This window comes from Sinocyclocheilus grahami, unplaced genomic scaffold (assembly GCF_001515645.1).
Source record: "Sinocyclocheilus grahami isolate Dianchi unplaced genomic scaffold, SAMN03320097.WGS_v1.1 scaffold280.1, whole genome shotgun sequence".
In the NCBI taxonomy this organism is placed as follows: Eukaryota; Metazoa; Chordata; class Actinopteri; order Cypriniformes; family Cyprinidae; genus Sinocyclocheilus; species Sinocyclocheilus grahami.
In genome coordinates this window covers 191,634-197,500 of record NW_015505459.1, presented here as the reverse complement: position 1 = coordinate 197,500, position 5,867 = coordinate 191,634, and positions in this window count along the sequence as shown.

Below are 5,867 nucleotides of genomic sequence, written 5' to 3'. Positions count from 1 at the left end.
AGACGGGTAGGTTTAGGGGTGGAGATGGGTGGGTTTAGGGATCATGGGGTGGAAACGGGTAGGTTTAGGTATATGTAAGGTGGGAGGAGTTGGATCTGGATCCAACCTCGCCCCTTGGATCTTGTGTTCTGCAGTGAAGACCATCTCAAAATATGTCTACTGTAATGTTTGAAGAACGACAGACAAAAGACACTGTGTCTTAACTTTTAATCAGAATGCAGAACAGCTGTATCACAGGCACAGCAGCCTAACTAACTCGCTCGTCTCTCCCGCATTAACCCTATAACTGCCAATGCAGCAAAATAAACAGCAATTTATATGAAGCAACGATTATAAAGTCTTTAGTCTTTATTATTAAAACGAAGTAATTTGAACGACGTCAGTCTACATTAATCGACACATTCTTAGGAAATAGTGGGTTCACAGCGATTTATCAGAACTAAGACAGTAATATCGTGCTTTACCTGGAAACCTAAAGCTGCACTAGGTATACATCACATATTAGCACAAAAACGTGATATTTTGAGCACTCAATTGAGAATGTACATATAACGTATCAATCGTACTTACAGGTTGTGCTTCGGAGAGCTTGTTAGTCCAAATTAAGAAGATAGAAGAAGCCAACGAAGATAAAAGCCAAGATTAGAGAAGCAGTCCTTGGTAAAAATGACATGCACACAACAAAAGGTTCGAATTGTATTTCTGTGGTATCCTTGAACACAGCATCTTCTCAACATGATGTAAACACACTAACTAGCGGAAGTGTTTGTGGGCAGGTCAGACTCTGTTCGTATTTCGTGGGCAGGTGGGGATTATGCAAATGTGTTACCCAGTGACATATACCGGTAACAGGCAAAAGATTTGAAAATATGACGACTCGTTAAGGCGATTGAGAATCGACTCTCTCTTTTGAGAGACAATATCTTTATTTATCATGCACTTTTTTGATTAACAACTTTGCAGGTTGTTTTCATTTAAGGATAGCTACGTTATAAACTGCAAAAGAGATATTTTTCAAAAACCCATATGACCTACTCTTTAAAAAGTGAAGGTCAGTATGTTGTTTAATTTTTCCATATCTGTTAGACCAAATGACAATAAAACATTATTTCACCTATATTTTGACATTTTATTTTCAGCAAAGTTATTTGAAACATTCAAGTAGACTCTTTTTTGGACTTAATATGCTTTCTTTGTACAGAGATGAAAACAGGTTAAGGGGAAAAAAGTGAGAACCGGGGGCATGCTCCACATGGATTTTTTTTTTAAAGATATTTGTTTTACATGCTCATTTGTAGTTACTTTAAGGTATTTTTAAGAATATTTTTTATTACCTTATATGTCCAAAACTGTAATTTTTCAAAAAAAAGAAATATTAACATCTTGTTGCAACATTTTACAAAAATCGAGATTGAATATATTTGGTAAAAATCCCATGTTATAAAAGATGAAGTGCTATGCAGGCTATTTAAGACAATAGTGGCTGATTAGACGGCAATGCTGACCTAAAATGCAAAATGTTTGCCCTCTCTCTCTTCATTGTTCCCACATCTCAGACCTCAAATACATAAAATATATATTTTTAGACATAGTTTAGTAAAGAGTAAAGAAAATACTATACACAACTTACTAGCAGTTGCCAAGTGGTTATCAGTCTTACTTTTCCAATACAAATAAGACCAGTCTACCTTTTCATAACTGAATATAAAAAGTTATGACCAGTCTGCAACTGGCCCCAGTTCTTTATTTACCCTTGTAAGATCACAAGTACCCTTGTAAGACCCCCCCGCCCCCTCATAAAAACACTTTCTCAGTGGATCTAAGCAAATCTCATAGGTGACCTGTTTTGATCTCAAAAAAGTGAGTTGTCACCTAAAGGTGAGGAGTTTTCATCTATGTATGTATATAAAATCTTTCTATGTATATAAAATCATAAAAACCATCAAACTTTCAGTCTTGGAAAAACTTGGGGAAAAAAAGTCAAATTTCAAATAATTTTTCTCGCAAGGTATCTTGTTTGCTAGCCCAATTGCAACTCAATTTAAATTCAGCCACTCTCAATTCATTAATTTCTTAATGGCACACAACCCTGCTGCCAAAGTTTCACTAATAAACCCCGTCTTGATACTGTATCCCCTCCCTATACAGAACGACTGCCAGACTGAGTTTCTAGAACATCCCGTCCTCTTCGCAGATGTCAAGAGGGCCGCTGTCCACGTCAAGACCATCATCGGTTAATGGGCCGTTAGCTTGTTGTTTTGGGACAGAACGTGTTGAGCTATTCATCCCAGCGGTGGCAAAACTGGCATATCATGTCTGTAATGGAGCTTGAAATGTGTGCCGCTGAGACGTTTGCTGATCTCGTGGACAGCACTCACAGTCTCCTCTGGCCTCAGTTACTCAGATTTTACTGGCCTGATTCTAACATGACCCTCCAAGTGTGGCTTTTTAAAGCTGCCCTTGCTCTTTTGGCAACTGTCAGTAAAACCACCTCCAACTAACCACTGTAAATAGGAACCTTGGGCAACACGTGAATATTCAGCCGAGCTAAACACCTCCACAGTATCATCTCTCGCAGCTTGACGAGTGCCTGACATTTCTCACCTTCAATCTTCAATTTTCTAACCGCTTTAAGCCTTTTGCATAATTACAGGTGATAATGCACGTGCAGCTTTGAAAGGAAGGAAATTGGGTTCATTGTTGGTGGCGTCAATTGTCATAAAAAATTACGCCTCGAAGTGAGCAATTTTAAATCCACATTACGGCATGATAAATTCATAATTGGGCACAAAGTATAAAATTATCAGGCATAAAGTTTCACTTGGGAAACTCAAGTGAATATTAAACATGAAATGAACCAAATGGACCTGTACCTTGATAATGAATCCTGTACCTTTTGAATACTGATTATAACAGGATGATATACAGTATATGACAGTTTGTGAATTTATAAGTGTGAGCTTACTAGAGATGTTATGCTATTTGGTAGGTTTCGACAGGTAGAATTGATAGCAAAAATGAATGCAGACATAACAAATTAGCAAAGTCATATCATGGCAATGCACACTGCATAATTTGCAATAGTTAAACTGACTCTAAACTCCAAAACTGCATTTTGAAAAGTCGTCAACATGCAATCAATCTGTATCCCGTTTACTTAATCCAGATTATTCATTTTATCTTGATTGATTTATACGTACACTCTCATCAAGCCTTCCCAAAATTTCAGGTCTTTCAAAATTTCAATAAAGATTGCCTCAGAAAAAAAAAAAACATGGTATCACCGTAATCAATGTTCCTATGTATTTTGGAGCACAACTCGCAATCTCAACTTCTGCAACCAGAATTGCATTGAAAGCATTTGCGCAAACACCTACCAGACGGGAAAGCATGAAAGTCCCTACAGAGACCCCTTCTGCTGAAGAGGTCATTCATTTTTTTAAAAAGCCCAAGAGACTGTTCTCGTATTTTTACCAGTTGCTTTGTTTTTTCTTGCTCTGCCATCTATTTGCAAATTGCAGTAAACCTTTTCAATTAAGTTTGAATTGTCCGGGGGGCCGCGTGTCAGAGGGAGAGAGTACCGGTGACGCAGAGGAAGGGTGTTTCGCTGTGAGATAAGGCCACAATTATGGCTCACGGCATCTTGGCGACAACGAAAGTGATGTGGTTTCCAAATTGGTTTAAGGTATTCGGAGTCTTGCTATCGCTGAGGGCGAATGACTGTGACTGCATCCGAGCCAAGGATCATAGGATATGCCAGGAAGGCGTCTGATGTGCTTTGCTGAAGCCTGTGTTGTTGTTATATATCCAGATTATTTATATTGTAGTGTGCCACAGTGTTTCTGATGCCGCTCCTGGAGGCCACTTTTATGCACATTTGATGTGTTTCTCTAATCTAATCAGCTCATTAGTGGAATGCTATGCACATCTCCATGAGTGCTGCAATGTGATTGTGACGTCAACGGAAGCTGCGTTCACGGTTCCCTACACACTCAGGAGGGGTGCAACATCAAATACAGATGACTCTTCAGTCATGCAAATCTGAGGTTTTGGGTATTAATGGGCACAATGTGTACATTATATATATTTGTATAAATTAATATAAATACATAATATTATACTAAATAAACAATATTAAATGTATTGAGTTAGTTAAAATATTTTAATTAGTAAATTAATTGAACCCTCCAGTTGTGTTGGGGACAGCTCGATTTTCAAATTGCTCAAAATAATGGTTCAATTCTTGAAATTTTGTGAACATTTCTCATTTATGGTTATGAATAGGCCTATACATGCAAAGTTTCAACACATAAATGTGTTTTGGAAAGGCTGTACAATTTTTTTTACGTTAGGTTCAAATTGGCCCCTCCGTTGATCCCATAGACTGTATAAAAACATGGACGTAGTGTCCGTGACGTCACCCGTAGGGTTCCAAAGATAGTTTTTGAAGCTCAAAAGTGGGCGGAGGCGGCCGTCGCCATCTTGGCAGCACGTCACCACGCATCACTCCCGGATAATCAAAGATGGGCAAAGAGGCGGGAGCTGGTTGTTGAAACCACGCCCACCTAGCTCGATGGTGGTGACTGCAGCGGCAATCCACCTGTCACTCAAGTGGCCACGCCCTTAATTATGCAGAACTTTAAGGCTTAATATAATTTAAACGGATGAGTTACAAAAAAATTCCCCTCCCTCACAGTTGTCATGAAGGGTAAAATTAGCTATATAGACCAAAATTATTTTTTAAACCAGGCTGTAAACATATTTTTTTTTCTGCTGTAAAGTTAGGCATTTTAACATGGGGGGTCTATGGGATTGACTCCCTTTTGCAACATGGGCAAAGAGGCGGGAGCTGTTTGTTGAAACCACGCCCACCTAGCTCGATGGTGGTGACTGCAGCGGCAATCCACCTGTCACTCAAGTGGCCACGCCCTTAATTATGCAGAACTTTAAGGCTTAATATAATTTAAACGGATGAGTTACAAAAAAATTCCCCTCCCTCACAGTTGTCATGAAGGGTAAAATTAGCTATATAGACCAAAATTATTTTTTAAACCAGGCTGTAAACATGTTTTTTTCTGCTGTAAAGTTAGGCATTTTAACATGGGGGGTCTATGGGATTGACTCCCTTTTGCAACCAGCCTCTAGCAGCCAGTTGACGAATTACAGTTTAAGTCACTTCCAGTGTTGCCAATTTGTGGATTTTGTCGCCAAATTTTGCTACTTTCTCATTGTAGCTGCGACTTTTTTTTAATTTTTTGCAACAAGGAGCTATTTTAGCTATATTTAAATAAACCTAGCAATTTTTTGGAGATTTTAAATTTTTTACTTGGCCACACCCTGCCGTAGGCCCGTGACCCCTCCCGTTTGCTCTCAATCATGCCAATGAGTCTGCGCAGTCAACACACCAGTACGCCATGCCTGCCATGACGCACACCACAATTTCATTATAAGCATCAATCAAGATGGCGGAGAAAAAAATGAACATCTTGTTTTAACCACGGACACAAAAGTTATACCACAATTCATGCACAGTCATGTCAACCAGATACTGAGAGAGAGACGCAGTGCATCATCGTGTCATGTGTGCTGGGATGTAGTATTTTGCACTTACTTTGTAGTAATAGATCGTGTTGACTGAAATAAGTTTGTATGAATAAAGTTTTTGTTTTTGGAGAATCATCTCTTTTATTATTAAATTCAATTATCTGTTGTATTCAATTATCTGTTGTATTTGAGCAGGACAGGGATGCACTTTGGTGACACATAAAACAAATTCCCAACATTGTGTCTTTTGTGTCTTTCCATCATGTTTGATGTGCTTGCAGATCACAAGCATTTCCTAATTTCACTTCAGAATTTTTTGTTAT